The sequence below is a fragment of the Rhinopithecus roxellana genome, chromosome 16 (assembly GCF_007565055.1).
Source record: "Rhinopithecus roxellana isolate Shanxi Qingling chromosome 16, ASM756505v1, whole genome shotgun sequence".
NCBI classification, from domain to species: Eukaryota; Metazoa; Chordata; class Mammalia; order Primates; family Cercopithecidae; genus Rhinopithecus; species Rhinopithecus roxellana.
This window is the reverse complement of record NC_044564.1, coordinates 114,128,585-114,152,983: the sequence shown is the minus strand read 5'-3', so window position 1 is coordinate 114,152,983 and position 24,399 is coordinate 114,128,585. Positions and strand designations below refer to the sequence as shown.

General features: G+C 38.5%; 1 protein-coding gene across 3 annotated transcripts in view; it reads right to left on the bottom strand.

Annotated features, from left to right (window-relative positions):
• KIAA1958 (KIAA1958 ortholog) overlaps positions 1 to 24,399 on the bottom strand; it is a 170,628-nt gene that overhangs the window by 58,179 nt on the left and 88,050 nt on the right. The gene's annotated exons all lie outside the window — the stretch shown is intronic.

The window sequence follows — 24,399 nt, the reverse complement described above, 5'->3', positions numbered from 1 at the left end:
CCAACCTAGATTCTACAAAGGCTACTGAAGCCAGGCATTCATGTATTTAATATAAAAGAATATCCTGCCATGGACATATGTGAATAACCAGAGTTAATATCTATATCTAAAACACCTTTTAGGAGACCTTCCGTTCCATAAAACTGAAAATTCTGTGATTTGATAAGCTAATTGTGTCACTGTAAGAGAACCTATGTGACTGTATGAATTCAGTCCAGTTCTAAAGAAGGGTGGAATCACAGAATGCTCTCCTTTAAGAATGCTATTTTTTTTAAATTACGACAATGAAGTTTTTCCTCAATGGTTTCTTCCCCTCAAAAAGAGACGTAACGTTGCAGGTGTGACCCAACAGTCCTGAGGACAGCCCTGCTGTGCTAGAAGGCAGCGAATTCAAACAGGCTTCACATGTGGAAGAGATGCAACATTAGGTGAACCCACCAAAACACAAAAAGGCAAAAAGGAGACCAGATGACAGGTGTGGATAAAAACTAGATGAAGCTCCTCAAAACTAAGTGAATTCCAGTTCCAAGTCACAGAAAAGAAATTAAGCATTCTGAACTACAGCCAAGGTGAAAGAAGAGTAGAACAAGAGAATAAATATCATACTATATTATTCACAATAAGAAGCACTTTCGTCTCAGCCAAAACATATTCTTAAATCAACTTTAGAATGCAGCTGCATTTGCAGGCTTAGCAGCATGAAACCCACATGACTGTAATTAATGTAATAAATCATGTTGTGAACTTTTCTACAGAATCTGACAGTACTCATTGATATATTGCTTATTAGAGACTGCAGAAATTTCTCCCCCACTTTTTTATTATATGCCAGAGACACTGAATCAGGAGTACCTTCTTCTGAGGTGTCTGAAATATCTGCTGCTGGTATAATACATAAAATATATAGTGAGCTGCTGCCACCAGATTTTGATATACAAGACATCATAGACAATTTCCAAAAAGAACCTTGTTTTTTAACTCTCACTTTCCTTGAGTTAAGGCAGTTGTAGAAGATACATGGATTCATTATAGATGTGACATTTACATTTTCCACAGTTTCAGCCATGAAGCCACAGCTTTGCACCTATGTCTCTCCTTTTCAGCTCATTCTTTAATGACTCCATTAGTATATAGCACAGAATATTCTAAACAGGCATTATTTCAACAACCTATACATGTTGTTCCATTGTTTTCAACACTGACTCTTCAGAAAAAAGCTTTTATTGAACATTAAATCATTTTCAAAGCCAAAAATGACTCCTTTCACAGTTCTGAAGAAATTCAGCAATGACTGCATTTCACTTCAGTGAGTTTACGATCCCTTAAATCTGTTGTACAGAAGCATCTTCTAATTCAGGAATAAACTTTAGTTTAAAAAACAGATAAAGGGGCACTATACACATAAGGAAAATGTTACATGATGCATTTTCCCCTAATAAAAAAAAATTCATTAGTTTTATCATAAAAGCAATATATGGTTAATACAAAATTTTTCCCCACAAAATAAAAAAAGTATGAAGAAAGTAAAAACTGTTGGTAAATCTATCATCCAAAGATAGCCACTGAAAGTTCTGTGATGCATAGCTTTCCAATGCAAAACTTTAATTTAAAATATTAAAGTTTGAACATATGAACAAAAAACATCCTTTTTTTTTGCTCTAGTCTTGCTCTGTCACCCAGAGTAGAGTGCAGTGGCTCAATCACTGTAATCTTGAACTCCTGGGCTCAAGCAATCCTCCTGTCTCAGCCTTACCAACAGCTGGAACTACAGGCACACGCTACTGCACGCAGCGAATTCTTGAATTTTTTGTAGAGATGAGGTCTCATTATGTTATTCAGGCTGGGCTGCTCTCAAACTCCTGGCCTCAAGCAATCCTCCCACCCAGGCCTCCCAAAGTCAAAGTGCTAGGATCACAGGTGTGCGCCACCATGCTTGGCCTAAAAATAGTACTCTTTAATTACCAAGAGTCTAGTCCATTCTGTCTTAATTACACACTTCAGTTTTCTTTTGTGTCCTGTTTTGTTTTTCTCAGGATATACTACTTTGTGACATGTTCAAGAGAAAAACTACTATTGACACAGTAACGCCTGGATATTTCTGATGTATTCCTTTTGATCATATAAAATTATAGATTTTTAAGACTTGAATAAGGGTTTGGCACTGGATTTATTTTCCATGGGTGACACAGAAATTCCTTACTTAGCTACTGAGAATTCCCTATGCTCACTCTTGCCCTCATTCAAAATGTTCTTCACACAGCAGCCTGAGTTTATGAGCTTTCTGGATTCCCAGTCTGTCCACGTCACTCCCCTGCTTAAATTCCTTCCCTGAATTTCTATTGTCCTTAAGTGAAAATTCAATCTTCAGTATCTCGATCCACAAGGCTCTGGTCACCTCACCAGCCCCATCTGAAACCAAGCTCACATGGTTTCCTCCATGCCAATGACAGTGGCCTCAATGCAAGTTTTCAAATATGCTTTCCTTTCAGAATCTTAAGGCATCTTCTCTCTCAAAGCATTTGCACGAGCCGGCCCCTCTCTCAGGAATACACTCCTGGCCTCCATTTCCAAACCTCTCATCCTTCATTCTCAGGTCAAATGTCACTTCCTTAAAAAAAAAATCCTCCATTACCCTCTCCTTATGCCAACCAATGCTCTGCTTTTTCCTACCACAGCATGTCTAACAATTTATAATCATCTATATCTGTGACTACTTGATTAATGTCTAAAATTTAAGTAAGCTCTATGAGGAGCTCAGATTAGAATGCAACTTTTATTCCCCACTGTTTCATCCATGGTTCAAGAAATGAATAGCAGGCACTCATTAGTTAACGTTTGTGAAGTAAGTGAATTAACTATCAGAAAATAAACACTAAAACTATGTAAGAAAAATATAAAGCCAAAAGAAAACAGAGAAAATGAAAGTGATCTCCTTTTTCATTTCTAGAAACTTTACTATTTGCATATTTGCTTCAACATTCAACAAAAACATATTCAGCATCTCAACATGGTAGGCATTGTTTTAAGCATGTCTGTACGTGTCTTTCTCAACTGTTAACCACTCTGATTTCCATCTAACAAAGCAGTTAGAGATTGGACCAAGAAAAAGAAGAGCAGGAGGAGAAGTTTTGACAATGAAGTTTTTGGAGGAATAAAGCAAACTGAGGGAAAGTTGGCCCATGTCCTGGAACAGTCAAGAAGGAGGATGCTGAGACATGTAAGAGAAGCATCACCATGGCAAGGGGGCCTACTGGTTAAGAGCATAAATTTGGGAATCAAACCACCTGGGTCAAAATTCCAGCTTCCCCACCCTCTTACCATGTGACCTCCAATAACTCTAATCTTTCTGTGACTTAGTTTCTTCATCTGTAAAATGGAGTTAATTATAGTCCTATCTTCAGAGAGTTGTGAGAACTGAGTTAACATAAATAATTAGTGACATAATAAGCACACTAGAAGTGCTGGCTATTATTATTGCTATTTTGCATGTAGTAATCAAAGAGAGCCAACAGCATATGACTCTGCAGACGGTAGAGGAGTCTGGGAAGTTAAATAAGATCACCTTTGTTAACAGTTCATCAGTATGACAGTCAGAACTCATGCTGAGTATTTGAAAGGTGCTTTTCACGAGTTTACTGAAATTTTATGGCTGCAATGACTGAGAACAAACTCTAACAAAACATTAGAGGTAACATCTGATGAATCTAAGAGATGCAATGCTGTTACTACACCACAACAGAAATAGTTATCACAAACATTTGATTAGAAACCATTCCTTCCTTTAAATTTACACTCAATTTACATATCTACATTTATTGCATATCTTAATCAGTAAGGATCAAAATATGAAGGCATCTTTTACTAAAAATGCATAGTACAAATCAAAAACAAAAAGGCATTATTAATCAATTTGAAACAAAAGGTGTATGGCACATAAAACAAAAGGAAAACAGATAACACATAAAAATGGAAATGCACAAAGCTATAATAAATTACCTGCTTCTCTTCTGAGTTAGGCTATTAATATTCATTAAATTCCACCCAAGAAGTAATAACCTAATGGATAGGAGGATGCTGATTTCTAAGTGGGTCAATGGACAATAGCAAAACATATTTTTGAGAAGTTCATTATAAAATAAAAATTATGTTGTTCCATGACACTATAAAGAAAAAAAAATAGGTATTTTCCTATATGGATTAGCATTCTATACTCATTTATAAGTATAGGCAAAACAGGAAAATAAAGCTTTTCTTTCAATTATGAGATGGTTGCCTTCCATAACACAGAATAATAATTTAGTAGCATTAATTCTAGCAGTATACAAGGTGTTAAAAAGCTAGTGACCTGTAACATAAATCTTAATATATCCTAGAGACTAAAAATATTCTGTAAAATATAATTTCAGGTACTATTTTTTAAAAACATATATTTATATTCTTTGAATCAAACTCTAAAGTCAGATTCATAGAAACAGTATACCCTAGAATGATAAGCATTATTTTCCCTGCTAAATGAAGGGTGAAAATTAATAATTGAGTTGTTAAAAAAAATTCTCAACTATAATCAGTCATTTCATTTACTGCCCTAGTTAGAGGTCCCAGCTTTTTTGATTGTATACTCCATATGTAAAAATGTTTTTGGCTGGGTGCAGTGGCTCACGCTTGTAATCCCAGCACTCTGGGAGGCCGAGGAGGGCAGATCACCTGAGGTCAAGAGTTCGAGACCAGCCTGACCAACATAGAGAAACTCCGTCTCTACTAAAAATACAAATTAGCCGGGCATGGTGACACATGCCTGTAATCCCAGCTACTCAGGAGGCTGAGGCAGGAGAATCGCTTGAACCCGGGAGACGGAGGTTGCGGTGAGCTGAGATCGCGCCATTGCACTCCAGCCTGGGTAACAAGAGTGAAACTCCGTCTCAAAAAAATAAAAATAAAAAAAAAGAATGCTTTCAAACAACAGCCCCAGAATATATATATATATTTATTTACACTATGTATAAGTCCTACTGTCAATCAATATATTAAAGGTTAGTAAAGCTTAATTTCACTTTTTTTTTTTTTTAATGGAGTCTCACTCTGTCACTCAGGTTGGAGTACCAGTGGCACAATGTCAGCTCGCTGCAACCTCTGCTTCCTGGGTTCAAGTGATTCTCTTGCCTCAGTTCTGCCCACCCCCACCCCCACCCCCACCCCAGTAGCTGGGGTTACAGGTATGCGCCACCACGCCCAGCTAATTTTTGTGTTTTTGGTAGAGATGGGGTTTCACCATGTTGGCCAGGCTGGTCTCAAACTCCTGACCTCAGGTGATCCACCCACCTTGGCCTCCCAAAATGCTGGAATTACAGGCGTGAGCCACTGGACCCGGCCAGCTTAACTTCTTTCTTAGATCAAATAAAAATCAGGAAATCTAATGTTTTCTGCTGGCACTGCAATGGATCACTGTGTGACTATCTTAGAGAGCACTGAGCCCTATCACTCAGTGCTATAGCTTCGTCACTTCATTAGGGATTATCTTGTATCTAATTGTTTTTCTATTATTATCACAGTTATGTGTCCTTTTATACGGAAACTAACAAAATTCTGTTTCTTTCAATCACTTTGAGAGATGAAGAAAGGAGGTCAGAAACAGTTTTATTTATGTATCACAGGTAAAGTGAAAATATTAATATTTATTGATCACTGCTAACTTGAGTGAAAATATATGATGTCCCTATGTTTTAAAACTCTCTTATATTAAATATGGCAGAAACACATAAAAAGATGCTCAAGATTGTTAGAGAAATGCAAATTAAAACCACAATGAGGTATCACTTCACACCACTAGGATGGCTATAATCAAAAGTCAGATAGCAACACATGTTGGCAAGGATGTGGAGAAACTGGACCCACATACGTTGTTGGTGGGAATGTAAAATGTCATAGCCATTTAGGAAAACAACTTGATTGGTAATTCATCAAAAAGTTAAAATGGTTAGCATACGACCTATCAAGTTCACTCGTATATCCCCAAGATAACCGAAAAACCTATCCACCCAAAAGCCTGTATGACTATTCACAGCAAAGCATTATTCATAATAGCCAAAATTGAAAACAACCCAAATGCCCATCACGTCCTGAATGGATAAACAAAGTGATTTTTTTTTTTTTTTTTTAAAGACAGAGTCTTGCTCTGTCCCCTAGGCTGGAGTGCAGTGGCCGGATCTCAGCTCACTGCAAGCTCCGCCTCCCGGGTTTACGCCATTCTCCTGCCTCAGCCTCCCGAGTAGCTGGGACTACAGGTGCCCGCCACCTCGTCCGGCTAGTTTTTTTTTTTTTTTTTTTTTTTTTTTTTAATATTTTTAGTAGAGACAGGGTTTCACTGTGTTAGCCAGGATGGTCTCGATCTCCTGACCTCGTGATCCGCCCATCTTGGCCTCCCAAAGTGCTGGGATTACAGGCTTGAGCCACCGCGCCCGGCCGACAAAGTGATATATGTATATATGAGGAATATGATTCTGCTGTAAGAAGAAATGAAGTACTGACAGATACTATAACACAGATAAATCTTGAAACGTTATGCTAAGAAACCACATAGAAAAGGTCACCTACTGTACAACTGTACTTACATAAAATGTCTAGAATAGGCAAATCCATAGACTAGTGGCTCCCAGGGGCTGAGAAGGGAGTGAGAGAGGCAATGGGGTAATGAAATGTTCAGGAATTACACAGTGGTGATGGCAACACAACAATATACTTGAAACCATTGAATTGTACACTTCATTTTAATTGTGCACTTTAAAGGATGTATTTTATGGTATAGATTATATCTCTGTAAACTGGAAAATATTTGGCAGAAATTGCTGCTGTCCAGCAACATCTATGTTCCCCACCTTCTAGAACTTTCCAACTATACTACATTTAAGTCTCCCTTGGCTGGACTCACTGGTTCACCTCTGTAATCCCAGCACTTTGGGAAGCTGAGGTGGAAGGACTGTTGGAAGCCAGCAGTTTGAGACCAGCTGGGGCAACGTAGTGAGATCCTGTCTCTATAAAAAACAATAAAAGTAGCCAGATGTGGTAGTGCATGCCTGTAGTCCTAGTTGCTTAGGAGACTGAGGTGGGAGGATTGCTTGAGCCCAGGAGCTTGAGGCTGTAGTGAACTACGATCATGCCACTGGACTCCAGCCTGGGTGACAGAGCAAGATCCTACTGTCTAAAAAACAAAACAAAACAAAACAGAACAGACAAGTCTTCCTTGCAGTTGGTGCTTGAGGAAGGTATTCTACCACAAGAATTGTCTGAAGCCCTTAGTTTCTGCCCATCTCTAGATCTTGACAACTTGTTTTACTTACTAACTCTACAAATATAGGCTGGGCTCGGTGGCTCACACCTGTACCCAGCACTTTGGGAGGCCAAGGTGGGAGGACTGCTTGAAGCCAGGAGTTCAAGACCAGCCTGGGCGATAGAGGAAGATCCTGTCTCACAAAACAAAACAAAACAGAAACCAAAAAACAAATATACTCCCAGTGCACCTCTCCATCCCCGGTCAGACTCTATCTCCAATTATGGAACAATTCTTTCAAATTTTGTTAGTTTTTAGACCAGTAATCTAAGCCCCCCGAAAAGGTAGGCATGTGCTCCTGCTGCTGTTAAATCTGCCATCACCTTGTATAAGATAATTTTCAGCTTTCATTGACCCCCTCCGTGGCCTTTCAGTTTGTGGTCGGGAACTGGTTATGGGCCAAGCTGTATGAATTTCACATATAAGGGGGTTACTGATGTATATTCAGAACCTGCAGTTTAGTTCCACCACCTGGCAGAGCTGGAACCCTGAAAATAACATTGACTGCTGCAAATAAGGGATGTGTGAGCCCCTTTGCTTTCTGTCAGGTAAAAAGATTTTATTTTTAATTTCAATTTAATTTTAAAAGGCAATACACATCATTACAAAAATTAAAACCAAAAAGTACATAGAATAAAAAGTATTCCACCTCAAAACTCTCTCAATTCCTACTCTTCAGGAGTAACTACTATAAACTATTTAGTGTTATCCTTGCCAACCCTTTTCTATGTGTACTAAAACAAACAGCTTTTTTGTTTTATAAAAACAGGCTATTACATACATAGTTTTGACAGTTTTTGTACAACATTGGCAAAATGAACACAAGTCCATTCAGTCCATATAGACATACCTCATTCTTTCTACCACATGGTATTCCGTTGTCCCATTACCTGAAAACCACCTGCCCTATTTCAGAGTGTGGCTGCTACTCAGATCCAATTAATTGTCGCCAAAAGGGAATTTTTTAGGTTTTAGCACTATCTTACCCAGGCTACCTCTCTTCTACTAAGGTGTTATCTTACTGTCTTATTTTTAAATCCTGAACCAGGATGACTAATGAAAACTACAATTCCCATCCTGCATTGCTACTAAAGTACTTCCAACTAATAGCATCAGCAGCTAAGTTATCAATCACTGACTATGTATCAGGCACTTCTCTCTAAGAGCTTTAATTTGATTAACTTGTTCCTTACAATGACCCTATTAAAACATACTGTGACTTTCCTTATTTTATAGATGATGAAACTGAGGACCAGAAAGCTTAAGCAATTTGCCCAAAGCGACGTGGGTAGAAGTGTTAAAGCCAAGCAGTCTTGATCTACATTCTACGCTTCTTTTTTTGAGACAGGGTCTCCCTCTGTTGTCCAGGCTGGAGTGCAGTGGTGTGATCTCGGCTCACTGCAGTTTCAACCTCCTGGGCTCAGGCAATCTTCCTGTTAGATATGAGTTCTAAATTTCTTTTCAAAGAATTAATATGTCAGTATGTTCAATTATTTGTCTTCTACTTTTAAACTTAACTTCCTTGTAAAGCAACCTTTTTCGATTACCTACTCCACCCTGACTCATTCTGATTACCTGCTCCACCCTGACTCATTCCGATCACCTGCTCCATTCTAACTCATTCCAATTACCTGCTACCTGCTCTGCCCTGACTCCCACCAAGCCACTCACCCTGTTATTCTCTTTAAATTAGCCAATCAGAATTAGTTTAGCCTGTGCGGTCTAACCCTAGCCAACAGGGGAATGACACAGCAGCAGGGGCTACGTGCGTCAGGGATAAGAACCCCTTCCTCTCCCTTGTCCAAGTGTGCACTCACCATTGCTCCATCTGTAAGGGGGCACCCTTCTATAGAAGTAACTTGCCTTGCTGAGAATTAAAAAGAAACTTTTATATTTGAGTACTATTCCTTTTGCAGCACCAAAACTTTATATATAACATTCCCACCTCGGTCTCCAAAGGAGCTGGGACCACAGGCACACACTATCACACATCGCAAATTTTCTTTTCTTTTTTGTGGAGACAAGTTCTATGTTGCCCAGGGTGGTCTCAAACTCCTGGGCTCAAGTAATCCTCCAATCTCAGAATCCCAAAGTGCTGAGATTACAGGCATGAGCCACCACATCTGGCCTCATGCTGCTTTTTAAGAACAATATGTAGTTTAACATGACAGTTACATTCCTAAAAAGAAAAAAAAATCCACTTATCAAATGTTGAATTAAAAAGAAATACTTCTATAAAAAATAAAAAGGAATGAAGTCATGGTTTTAAATATATAATAGCAAAATTTTTTTTCCTATATGAATTCCAATACTAAAAGTTGTTTTTATTGCTTTAAGTATATAGCCATAAAAGCTAAACCATCACCAGGTAAATCCAGCATTTCAATGCATTTAAGTTTTGCTCATGAGTTACAGCCCTTCTTTTCCTTATCACCACCAGGAGTAACACAGCAGAGTTCTCACATATATGTCACCTTCAAAATTATCATGCATAAAGCCCAGAGACTCCTAGAGAAGCTGGAAGTCAGGGTGACAGTAGGGTGAATTATAATTAATGGTAATCTGCATTAGACATATCAACTTCCTTAATCAATCATATTATACACAATTATGAAATTTTGCTGTAAGAGAAAATTCATTGGGACCAACTACATCTTTCAAAATTCAGTGTTTCATCATTATGTTGGCCCCCACCTCCACCCTCAGTAACTACTGCCCAGAAATGTTCTGAGGTCTGCCATGGTTAGTTAGCAAGAGGTTAAAGAATGGTGTCTGGGCCCGGGGTGGTGGTTCATGCCTGTCATCCTAGCACTTTGGTAGGCTGAGGCAGGTGGATCACCTGAGGTCAGGGGTTTGAGACCAGTCTGGCCAACATGGTGAAACCCTGTCTCTACTAAAAATACAAAAATTAGCCAGGTGTGGTGGCGGGCGCCTGTAATCCCAGCTACTCAGGAGGCTGAGGCAGGAAAATCACTTGAACCTGAGAGTGGGAGGTTATAGTGAGCCAAGATCGTGCCACTGCACTCCAGACTGGGCAACAAGAGTGACATTCCGTCTCAAAAAAAAAAAGAAAGGTGTTTGGAGCTTGATGAGTCAGGATTGTCACCTAATGAGGATTCTAACAAAGCTTTGGAGGAGAGGTGATGGCATGTATTAAAAATTAAGACACAGCAATGAAACTGTAGCCTTGAACTGTTCTCAAATCTTAAAGTGAATAAAATCGTTCAGGGACCTCATTAAAATGCAGATTTTGATTCAGTAGGTCTCCTGGGGCCTGAAATTCCACATTTTAAGAAAGCCCCCAGATGATGCCAATGGTCAGGGGACCACACATGGCAGTATGAGGGACCAGATCACACTATGCAGGGGCTGCATCCAAGGTGGAAGCCAGTCATCTGCTGGAACCTTGGAAAGGCTCCGGGCTGAGGGACAACTGGTAAGAGAGGGTGGCAGTAACAAGCAGATCTGAACCCAGGAGACTAATGAAAAACTTATATTGGCTGTACCAGCCAGTACATCCCTACTCCCCACTATCCTACCCCAGCTCCTTTCCAGAAAAAAAATCAGAAACAACTTTGCTAAGGAAATGGTACCCATCACATGGGAGAGCCAAGACCTCTAACTTGGGTACTGGTATCTGAGCCCTGTCAATGGAGGCCTGCTGACCAAGTGCCAGCTCTCTACCTGCTCTGGAAAGGGAGCCCTGCCAATCAACATATCCCATCCTACATTCAGGCCTAGTGGGACAAAAACCTATTTACACAACTGCAGCAGAAACCCACACCAGATTTCTGTTCTGCATTCTTTTTTTTTTTCTTTTTTTCTTTTATTTATTTATTTATTTATTTATTTTTTGAGACGGAGTCTCGCTCTGTCGCCCGGGATGGAGTGCAGTGGCCGGATCTCAGCTCACTGCAAGCTCCGCCTCCCGGGTTTACGCCATTCTCCTGCCTCAGTCTCCCGAGTAGCTGGCACTACAGGCGCCTGCCACCTCGCCCGGCTAGTTTTTTTGTATTTTTTAGTAGAGACAGGGTTTCACTGTTAGCCAGGATGGTCTCGATCTCCTGACCTCGTGATCTGCCCGTCTCGGCCTCCCAAAGTGCTGGGATTACAGGCTTGAGCCACCGCGCCCGGCCTTTTTTCTTTTTTTTTGAGACGGAGTTTCACACTTGTTGCTCAGGCCAGAGAAATCTCGGCTCACCGCAACTTCCACCTCCCGGGTTCAAGCGATTCTCCTGCCTCAGCCTCCCTAGTAGCTGGGATTACAGGCATGCACCACCATGCCCAACTAATTTTGTATTTTAGAGATGGGGTTTCTCCATGTTGGTCAGGCTAGTCTTTAACTCCTGACCTCAGGTGATCCGCCTGCCCCAGCCTCCCAAAGTGCTGGGATTACAGGCATGAGCCACCGTACCAGCCTGTCCTGCATTCTTAAATATGAACAAACAAGTAGACAAGGCATCACAAGAAAACTGGCAGAATCAGAGAAAAATGAGGGAAAAGGAACAGAAAAACTGAAGGAAACGATCACTCAAGAACAGAAGATCACCTTTTAAAAATTTCTAATTAAAATTCTCAAAAAGATTTGGGAGTTTTTGTAGCTATAACCCTTGCCAAAGGAACAAGTATTGAGGATCTCTTTCATATTAGAGAGCTGGGCACAGTGGCTCATGCCTGTAATCCTAGCACTCTGGGAGGCCGAGGTGGGAGAACTGCTTGAGCCTAAGAGTTTAAAACTTGCCTGGGCAACATAGGGAGACCTCATCGGAGACCTCATCTGTATTTTTTTTTTTAAGTCATATTAGAGGAAAGAAATTTTCAGCAATTAAGGACTCCAAAAGTTACTTCCTACCAATCCATTCTTGGGAAATTATTTGATGGATTCCACCAAAACAAGGGGAAAAAAGGAGGAAACATGAAGTTAGGAGAACAGTGGATCAACCCAGGGGAAACCTCATGGTGGGGGGGATCAACTTAGATTTAGGGTAAATCAACTAGTCCAAACTGTAGCAGGAAACTAGCATGGGAATCTCATGGGCAAACAAATATGGTGAAGGTACACTGCTCTCTTGTCAAGAAAGGGCACCAAAAGCTTTAGGAAAACACACACACACACACACAGTAAGAAAACAAGAATATATTTCACTGATTCTAAGATATACTTCTGCACATTTTAATAATTCTGAGATTTGTCTCTAAATTCCTGGGGATTACAGTTTAATTGGTAGCATGCTTTTCTTTCTTTGCGGAACATAATAATACTGCTTCTAGTCAGTAACATTTCAGATGCAATGAAATACAGTACTACTAATAATGCTGGGACGGGCTTATTAAAGACTTACTCTCTGTGCCAGAAATTGTTCTAAGCCCTTTACATGGATTAAGTCATTTATCCACCCAACAACCCTTAGAAACATTCTTCTTTGAGTGCACCAGAGCTTGTGAAATTCATCGGGATGAAAAGAAATGCAATCTTAGAGTAAGAATAGCTAGGAACAATATTTACACACTGTGTGAAAATAGCATAAAAGGTGTTACTGGTTCTGAATATTTAGAATCAACCTATGGATAAAGCAGAAACGGCTTAGTTACAGAAAGTAAAAATATTAACAAACTTGTGATGATAAGAAGATTGTGAGAAGCAGGAGCAGGGAGGAGAGAACAGTGGAAAGAATAGGGACACTGATATCCCTAATATCCTCATCCTTAGGTGGAGAAAATATATTTATTTCCTCTTTCATTATTTTAACTTCTTCTATTGCTTACTTATGTTTTTTAATAACCCAACAATCAAATTGGAAAGTTAATGAAAATGAGTTAAATCCTCATCTTTCATAACAAAGAGTCTATGGATATTTTATTAAGTGAATAAATCAAGAAACAGAGGTATATGCATTTGTTCAGATTTTTGGAGGAATCGAAAACAAGTTTCCTTTGAAGAGCTGGCATTGGGATGAAAACTAAGGTGGGACATTGTTACTATTCAGGAATATTATTTTATTGATTGCCATATATATGTATTACCATGATAAAAATAAAGAAAATTGAAAAAGGCAATGAAAATGCTTTCTTTGGGTCTAAGAAAGCAATCCTATCGATTTTAAGGCAGTACTAAAAAAGCAGACTGATATGTGTATCATAACAGTCAATAAGCCAACTAAGGTGCATCAATCATTATATCAGATTTACTTGATTATAAATCTGATCACTGTTCTTACCTAAAGTTTAAAATAGCCTTGAAGCCATAAAGCATATTTTTTCATTTTTGTCATGCTCTAAAAATACTTCTGGGCCAGGCGCGGTGGCTCATGCCTGTAATCCCAGCACTTTGGGGGGCCAAAGCGGGTGGATCACTTGAGGTCAGGAGTTTGAGACCAGACTGGCCAACATGGTGAAACCCTGTCTCCACTAAAAATACAAAAATTAGTCAGATATTGTGGCGCACACCTGTAATCCCAGCTACTTAGCACGCTGAGGTGTGAGAATTGCTTGAACCTGGGAGGCGGGGGTTGCAGTGAGTTGAGATCACGCCACTGCATTCCAGTCTGGGCGACACAGTGAGACGGTCTCAAAAGAATAATAATAATAAAATAAAAATACTTCTGGTTCCAATACACTCTTTTGGGGACACAAGCCATTAGTTACATAAATACGATCTATATTGAAAGAGAAGCTCTTGCTGGACCTAAAATCAAGTGGATAACCTGCATTCTGCCCACTCCTGCTGAGACCCAAGATGGTCAGGCAGCTCTACCTGTGGGGAGAAGGGGGCTGTAGCTTTGCTAATGAAAACAGACACGGAAATAACGTTTGAATTCATGGGATGCTGTAGCTAAGGCCTCAGTGCCCTGACACTGACTTGTTTGCCCTGAGGTTGCACATTATTTCATCTTTTCAGACCTCAAGGAATAGATACCAAGCTAGAAAGGTCAACACCTCTTCAATTCTGAAGTGGTTCCTGGCATCCTCACAGTCGTAGTCAAATCCAATTCATTGAAAGGAAATTATATTCTGATGTTTATTGCTAGTTTGTTGCATTTGGGTATATTTCGCATATTTGGAAGTCTCAATCTGTACACACATGCAAACTTTAAATACATCTCAATAACATAGTTTTTATTTCATTGGTATAATATGAAAATGCCCTTGAAGAAATAAAAAGCCAATTGGGAAGATTTTGTGTGTGTGTGTGTGTGTGTGAAATACTAATACAAATGATACTAAAATACGATTTGCAAGCATTTTAAAAAGCTACTGAAACATAATTTCTCAGAAAATTATGCATTTGTACAATACAGAGCAATTTGCTTTTCTACTTTGGCCTTTCAGATAGTAGTAAACAATTATACATTTAGTTCTGAAGGAAGGTCACTAGTCCACAAAAATAAGCAATATTACAATTTTAATACAGCTAGGCTTGTTATTTTTAGCTGAGTAGAAAGTGTTTCAAATAAATTATGACATGGGATGGGTTAGCCTCTACACTTTTGATTTCCACCTAAGAAAGACTTGCCTCTCATTTATCACAGTGGCTTAATTGTTCATTTAACCACTGTTATTCATACATCATCCTTGATAAATGTGTTATCTAAAGGCAACAAATTTAGTCTTACAAAATCATTTACAACTTGATTAACAGCATCTTGGTTCTGGAAATATTTAAAAGTTTTGTTTTGTTTTGTTTTCAAACTAGGGATGTTTGAGATGTCTTCCCTTCATTAGAATGTAGGCAGCATGAGAACAGGAACCATGTTTTTTCTCTGTTTGTTGCTGTATCCAAAGTACCCAACCTGAACTTGGCACTTTGTGGGCTTCCAATGGGTATTTGTTGGATGAATAGATGATCATTACATGCTTTGGAACTCTTCAAACTGCTTTATCCTACATATAGAGGACTTAACACTATGACTTCACTGCAGATCTTTGTGCCCTGAAGACCTTTTGGTATTACTTAAAATAGTGTTGTGCCTTTGGACAGGGAATATGTGGGTGACAACAGAGACTCTAAGAGGCAAAACACTCACAGGTCACCAAGTTCTGTATTTTAACTCCTAAAACACCAACCTGTCTCCTGCTCTCCAATGCCTTCACTGTTATCTCATGTGTGTACTTACTGCCATCTCCCACCTGGATTACAGTCACCCTATAAAACAGCCCTCCTGTCCCAGCCCCTACTTCCCCAATACTATCAGTGTGATCTTCTAAGATAATGAACTATGTCCCCTTGAGTTGCACGGAGGACACTGTGACATCATATGCACAGCCTTTCACAGGTGGCTTTCCGGCCCATCTTTCCAGCAGCAACTCTCCTGACTCCACTGAGATATATTCTCAAGCTACAGTCAACTCCTTGCTTCTCTACCATCTTTGCTCACATTATTCCTTCTACCTGAAATACCCTTCCATGTGTTCCCTGAGGCTGAGTTAACCACTCTTCATATATCTGCAGCTATATTTTATACACCTCCTTCTTATACACTTGAAGTTGTTGGTTTGTCTGCCTCCTTTATAAACAATGATATCCTCGAGGCAGGAAATTTAATATTCTTCTCTTTATCTCCACCAGTCTTTGATCCTGAAAACAGGTTTGATAAACTGAAGTGCAAGTGACTTGTGCAGATACTTAATAGAAAAAAGACTAAGAGACACGTCTCTCTGCTCCTGAAACAGTCAATCCTTCTGTTAAACTCTAGGTCCTTTTTGATTCTCATTTTAAAAATAAATGACCTCTTTAGGATATAACCTAGCAGTCTCGACTTTGGATAAGTGATCAGCATGATGTGACATAAAAGGAGAGGAAGGGGAAGCAGTCAGCAGTTTAGACTACTCCCGTACCAACACAGGCAAAGGCAAGGGCAGGGAGCACGGTACGGGTCACCAACCCTGTCCCTCTCGGTTCACAAGGAGGGGGCCAGGTTCCCTCTCACCCGTCATAACTTCAACCAAACCATCTACCTTCTTTGTGTGTCATTTCCATCAGTAAAATAAAGGAAACCACCTCTCACTTTGTGGAACTCAGGCAATGTTGATCCTGGAACAAAAGTACTGCATAGATAATAGACATTTTTGTGTTTTCTATTTATTCCAACAGAAGAGCTTTAAAAAAACTTTCCCATTACAGCATCTCATCACAATCGTAAGGAGAAAACCCAAAGTGTTAAAATTTGTGAGGATAATTCTCAAATTCCTTGTCCATAAACAAATACACTAGAAGACAGTGGTAGTAACGTTTGCTTTCTAACAAAAATATTCCATATTCAGTAATAGCAATAATGTTACAATGCCTTCGTAAATATTCCACAATTTTATTTATGCTTCATGATCTATTTTTAAAAGTAATCACATTTTTAAACATCCAAAAAGTATATGGAATACCAGCTAGAGTATGTTTACCATGAACCAGAGGGCTTTGTATAGCTCAACTTTATCTATATATATATCAACCCTATAGGATTGCTTTATTATCATCTTTATCTTACAGATGAGAAAACTAAGCCACAGAAAGGTTAAGTAACTTGCTAAAGTAACCCAGAAAAGAAGGGAGCAGGGCTGGGATATGAATCCAGGCTGTTGTGTGAAAAAAAAAAAAGTTCAACCCTGAAGCACTGTGCTAAGGTTGCCTCCTGTTAACATAAACTCATGTTCCCATCACTCAGAATTTTTTTTTTTTTTTTAAGAGACTGGGTCTTGCTGTTGCTTAGGCTGGTGTGCAGTGACACAACCATAGCTCACTGCAGCCTTGAACTCCTGGGCTCAAGTGATCCTCCCACCTCAGCCTCCCAGAGTATTGAGTGCCCACCACTCAGATTTAATAAATGTTCGTATTTCACTATATATGTTACATACGTATTTTTAAAAATTATAGATTCAGTTCGTTTCCCATGTACCTGTTTCCATCACCCCTTCCTCAAAGAAAACCACTACTGTGTATCTGGAGTGTCTCCTTCCAGTCCATGTTTAAGTGTGTGTGTATGTGCAACACACACTACATCGTAATGCCCACGTGCTTTAAACAGGTATGGTATTATTCTAATATGTAATAATGTTCTGCAACTTTGTCTTCCAAGATTTATCTACATTAATAAGTGTACATCTGGCTGATTCGTCTAGTCCACTGAAAAATATATCACAATGTATTTATCTATTTCTCTACTGATAGACACTAAGGTTGTTAACTGATTTTTTTTCTCCTGTTATCAAGAAGTCACACTGTAGACCCCATACATATCTCCTTTTATATACTATGAGAAAGTCTAAGGCATTTAAAAATTGAATTCCAAGGTTGTATGATACGCACACTTTAAACTTTATTAGATATTGTAAATTGCTCTCCAAAGTACTTGTACCAATTTGTATTTCTACCAGCATGTCCCCATTTTCTCATACCTTCAATAACACTTGGGATAGTTAAGTGTTTTTTGTTTTGGTTTGGTTTTTTTTGCCTTTCTGACGGGAGTAAGATAGTACCTTGTTGTTTTAATTTGCAACCCCGAGATCCCCCAGTCTGATGTGGATGTATTTGACTGGCAAAGCCTAAGGTCACAGGACTGCCCTTGCTGAAATGTAAACCTGGAAAGCAAGTTTCTGGCATCTCCTATGGGGAGGTACAGATGCACAAAGGAGGGAATTCTCTCACATAGACAGGAAGAGTGCTCAACAGACAGGAAGAGTGCTCAACGTTACTGGGTGGCCAGATGAAATGACAACGTAGCCTGTAACCCCGAATTTCCTAGATCTCTGCTTCTTAAGCTCTAATGCATATACAAAGTCACCTGGAGATCTTTTTAAATGCAGATGATGATTTTGTGGGTCTGGGATGGAGCCTGAGATTCTACATTTCTTTTTTTTTTTTTTTCCCGGAGAGATTCATTCAATAAACATGCAACATGCACCTGCCAATGCCAGAGAATACTATATGTGCTGCTTCAGTGACAGCTATGTACTGTGTCACTGAATCCTTTCCTCCACCCTTCATAGGAAGCATAGGAGCTCATTCCACAGAACTAGTGGGTGCTGAACAGAAGCTGTCATCTTTGGTTATAGATTCGTTTTTTGTTTGTTAGGTAGCTTTTTCAGGGCTATCGCTGTTTCTCCTCCCTTTAGTTGAAATAAGAGCTGTTCTTTGGACTATGCCACTCTATCTGATCCTCTGAAAGATTAGAGGGCTGAGTTGTCACTTGCCTATGATAGTCCTTTGTCCTCTAGATCTCACATGTGGATGGTGAGTAAGATCTGAAGGTGTCCTGAGACATGGCTTAGGTCTTCAGAGATGTCTATGTTCCCCTGAGCTGCCGAACCATTCAGCAGGTGAGAACAAACCACTCTTACTGCCGTTCATATCCCACTCTCTCTGCTTTCTCTTGGTCTCTTGGCCACTCGGAGAGTGGAGCCTGGCCACCCGGAGCTTAGAGTCTGATGTGTTTATTTTTATTTTTTTCTCAGATCTCTCAGAGATGAACAGAATCAAATGTATTTGAGTAGATTCCTTACTCTGGCCTTGAGACCTTAGTTAAGTCATTTCACTTCTCTGAAACTCAGTTTCCTCATTTGTAAAGTAATGATAATGTCTGCCTGTCAGGGTTATTGTGAGGACCAAATGCAAAAATGTAGGTAAAGCACTAAAGAGAGTACCTGACATATGATAAACATTCAATAAATGGATAATAGCCACCTTTATTAATATTTTTATTTTCATCATAATCATTAGATTGTGCTCAATACTCTGTGAGAACTAGATTCTAGTTTCATGTAGTTACACCCATGTGTCTACTAAAATATGATCCGTGGACCAATATCACCAACAGCATTACCTGGGAGCGCATTAGAAACGCAGAGTTTCAGGAGGCCACGAGGAAAGACCAAAAATGCTGTATCTGCCCGGCCTTCCCCAAGTCCTCAGTGCCCAGGGCCAGCTCGGGGAGCAGGAGCGGAGATTAACAGGAAAGTTTGGAGCCTTATTTCCCTCACTCATCCAGGAAGCGAATCTTGGAAGTGATCTTTGGGGGGAATCTTCCCCACGTGTAGGAAATCGTACACTAAAGGGGAAGGGAAGGAACACTGAACCCTGCTCACAGGCCTGATACCTTTCAACTCTAGTTATCCCATTTATCCTCTGCCACAATCCTGTTAGGAACTGGCGAGCTGAGATCTCAGAGAACGTGCAGCCACCCAAGAACGCCACCAAGGTGAGGTGAAGGGACTCACTGGAAGACTTGGTTTCCTTGGTCATGTCTGAAATCAGACCAGACTCAACTCTTCCCTGACAGTATCAGGCTTAGGAAAGGAAAGGTGTGGCAGTTACACTGTCACATTTTTTGCTCATTACTTGAGTAGTAAAGAGTTGGGATAGCACAAGAGGTGACTGTAGTCAATAATAACTTAATTGTACATTTTTAAATGACTAGAGGAGTATAATTGGATGGTCTGTAACAAAGGATAAATGCTTGAGGGGCTGAATACCTCCTTCTCCGTGATGTGATTATTACACATTGCATGCCTGTATCAAAACATCTCATGTACCCCATAAATATATACACCTACTATGTACCCACAGAAATTAGAAGAGATGGGATTTCACCATGTTGGCCAGGCTGGTCTCGAACTCCTGACCTCAGGTCATCTGTCCGCCTTGGCCTCCCAAAGTGTTGCCATTACAGGCGTGAGCCACTGTGCCCAGTTAGTCTTGTTTCTTAAGAAGAGGCATATATTTCTCACGGAATAAAGAAATATATAAAGTATGTGTCCATGTATATATATACATGTGTATGTATACATAAGCACACATATTTATACATATTTCCACACTTAGAACACTTTTCCAATATTCGCTGCCTTTAAATAAAACACGTAACAACTCTTCCTATCTGCCCACATAAAAAAAAACTAAATGCTCAAAAGAAAACAAAACAAACCTCCCATAAACAGTAGTAGGAATCTCTGGTTTACTGCCCCTCTCAAGAATAATACCTAGAATGTTCTTGGAAGAATACTTCCACCCCTCGCCCACACTCAGCTATGTTGTTTGTGTAGGCTTGGTCTCAATACCATTTCCAGGGTGGGGGCCTGATCCCCCTATGAGTGGTTTAGGGGTGACTGGGAATGCTGTGACACAGGTTCTGTCTACTGCTGGACAAGAAACCAGCAGTACAACCATCTTGGGTCCATGCAGGGATCAGGTATAACGGGTGAATCTAATATTGAGGAAGGCAAGGTGGCAAATGGCAAGAGGGAAATTTTTGATACTGTCTGAGCCCGGGTGCAAGTTGGTTTGAAAATCTGTCCTTGGGCTATAAGGCAGTTAATTCTCTCCTTTAACTGATCTTAACTCAGATTTTCTGCTTCTGACAAGAGAAACCATTATCTATTGTGTCAACACAGACCAAATAACTGGCAGTAATATATACCTTAATCAATTTTTAAAAGCTCACTGAACTCAATTTTACATGAGTAATTTTTCAAAAAGCATATTAAGTGATTTAGACTACATTTCTCTTTCTGAATGTATTTTTTGTATAAAATACAATCATCATAAATTTATACAAATAAATACTCAAACAGTAAAAATTAGAAGAAAAAAATAAAGAGATCAATAAAAACAGAACTGAAAATAAAGAGACCCAATAATAAACAAAAATGTGGTATATGAATCAATTCAGTGGAGAATGAGAATTATTCAACAAATGAAGCTGAGACATCTATCTGCAAAAATAGTAACATGAGGTTCTACCCCAAAACGTATTCTAATTGTAAAGTCAAATGTTAAAAAAAGAAAGGGAGAGGAGAGGAGAGAGAAAGAAAACCATAAAAGAACAAGAGGGAAATACACAGAAATATTTATGTGATCCCAATGTATGGAAAGGACTTCCTAAGCAAAATACCAAAGACAGAAAAGATTGATTGACTGATAGATGCTGAAATAATCGCCTTCATAAAAATTAAGAAAATTCATACCTCAAAAAAGGTCATCAACAAAATTAAAAGCTAATGGTAAAGTGGAAAATGTAGTTCCAATACACATGAGAGACTGAGTTACTTGGGAAATGTATTTCCAATATACATGACAGATTATGAGTTACTATTTCTAATATACGCAGAATCCATATGAAGCTATAGAAAAAGATAAATATATATTTTTTAAAAGAAAAAATATATATACATACAAATTTGATATGCAAAAATCGATTGCTTATACCACAGAACTTCTCGGAAAAGAGCTGATTAATAAAAGGGATCCTTGCACAAAATCATAAAAGAAGCTATGTGTGTTTGAGTATATTGAAGAAATATAATATACACATAAAACCCTAACTCATGATGCAATCGAGATTTAAATGTCATTATGACAAATGCCCCAAATTTACATAAAACCTCAAAAATTAATGGAATCCAAGCTACTAGTAGGTAGTCAATAATTCTTCTAATAATAGATGCCCTCTTTACTCATTGTTTGCTAAGATTTGGATTGAGCAGTATGGCAGGACTGACATGAAAATTAATGATTTTATCTATACCTTGATTAACATTTTATAATTTTATGAGTTCAGCTCTGAACAGAAGTAGGGATGATTTTCCACTATGAGAATCAAATTTAAATGGCAACAGTAAAACCGAACAAAATGGAACAACTTCTCTTTGTTTCTGGCTGACTCAATAGTGATTTGTCAAATTATATATTTTAAAAATATTATCTAAAGATATGCAGTATTTCTGCAATGATTTGATAAAGACCCAGTACAGAGCATCCATTTTAAAAGAGCCTGACTTAGCTTTCAGAACCTGTCTTCTTTGCTTAGTCCCAAGTACGCTTTACATATTAACTATGTAAGGTCCATTTGTAACAAAGTCATTCACATAAATCTGGGTATGCTAGATTCTAAATTTTTAAAAATCTATGTTTAGAAAGAAGATTACCTACTATAAATAAACATGCAAACACAAATACATAAATAAAACTTTAGAACACAGAATCTAATTAGGTACTAGAGTAAAAAGTAAATTTTATGTTAACTTTATACAGTTCACTCAAAAGAAAAATGTGAGTCTGAGTTTTATTTGTCCCACTGCTGTTTCCAGTTCAAATAGTATTTCTCTAAAGTTAATGACATCTTAGCAATAGGATATCCTTCCTCAGAACAATGGATCAAAACATGAGGACCATCCTTGGAAAATCGTCATAACCAGTCTTCATACTGTTTTTCTTAAAGGTTCACCTCCAAGTCAAACTAATCCTCCTCTGAGAGTAAAGCCAAATCACAATTTATGACTGTACATATTATGTGCTCTCCTTGGGCATGCCTGCTTTTTACAGCTAATATAAGAAGTGCAATTTCCATGAGGGAAGAAAAAAATCTAAGAGAATGTAATATATGCAATAATAAATGGATTAGTATTTTTTTTCAAATAGGCTGAATTTCTTTCCCAAAATAATGAGACAGTAATATATTCATATATGGTTTAGCAAAGCGCCTCAGTGCCTCATTTACTATCCATGAGGCAGATGCAGAAAAGTCTTGCATCTTGCTTTGCAGGAATGAGTTAGTGAAAAGGTGTGCAACACAACTAATACTCTCACCAAACTGGGCACACTGGATCACTTGGCAAAATACATTTCTGAATTCCACCCTATTAAAATAATAATTTTAAAAAAGTCAGGAGGGCTCAAACAAATAAATAAACTAGAACCAGCTTCATAACAATTTAAGTGAAAAGGTACTACTTATATCCTACATATATTAAGAGTCAGATTTCCTAGAACAAAGACTTTCACCAGCCTAATAACGATAACATTTTCTCTCATGATGAGATTAGCCAAGGACCACACTGCTATTCAATGATCAAAGTATAATTCATTAAAATATTTTCTAAAAGAAAGAAAGAAAAGGACTTATCCATGGGATAGGAGAAAATATTTGCAAATTATACACCTGATAAGGATCTCATATTCAGAATACATAAAGAACTCCAAAAACTCACCAATAGGAAGGCAATTTTAAAATGGGCAAAAGATTTGAGTAGATATTTCTCAAAAGAAAATACACAAATGGCCAACAAGCACATGAAAAAAAATTTCAATACCATTAGTCACTAGGGTAATGCAAATCAAAACCCCAATAAGATACTACTTCACACACCCAATAGGATATTTATTATTTTTTTAAACATGAAAAATAACAAGTGTTGGTGACAATGTGGAGCAATAAGAACCTTTATAGATTACTAGTGAGGCTGTACAATGATGAAGCTGCTTGGGAAAACACTTTGGCAGCTCCTCAAAAAGTTAAATATAAAGTTATCACAGGATCCAGCAATTCCACTCCTAGGTAGTTACCCAAGCAAGATAAATATACACACTCACACAAAAACCTGTTTACGAATGTTCACAGCAGCATTATTCATAACAGCCAAAGGATGAACACAACCCAAATGTCCATCAACTGATGAAAGAAAAAATAAAATATGGTCTAGTCATACAATAAAATATTATTTGGCAATAAAAAGGAAAGAAATGCTACAACATGGATTAACCTTGAAAACATTATGCTAAGTGTAAGAGGGCGGTCACAAAAGACCACATAATATATGATTCCACATATATGAAACATATAGAAGAGGAAAATCCATAGACAGAAAGTAGATTAGTGGTTGCCAGGAACTAGGAGGAGGGAAAAAGTGACTGTTAAAGGGTATGGGGTTTCTTTTTGGGGTGATGAAAATATTCTGAAATTAGATAATGGTGATGGTTGTAACAATGCTATGAATACACCAAAACCCACTGAATTGTACACTTTAAAAGAGTGAATTTTATGATATGTGAACGATATCTCAATAAAACTATTATCTAAAAAAGAGAAAAGTGAATAAACTGAAAAGCATGATCTTCAATCAGGACAGAAATATTTTCAGTGAATATCTTCTTAATAACACCATGACTATGTCTTCACAAAAATCATAAACTGAAGGTCTTCTTTGGGAATCTTAAGGTTGATACTAAAATCGGAGAAAAAGTTTGTAAAGCAACTTAATCCAAGGAAGTTTCAGGATAAAGGCACAGGTGCCTCAGGCTTCTAGGAAGCATT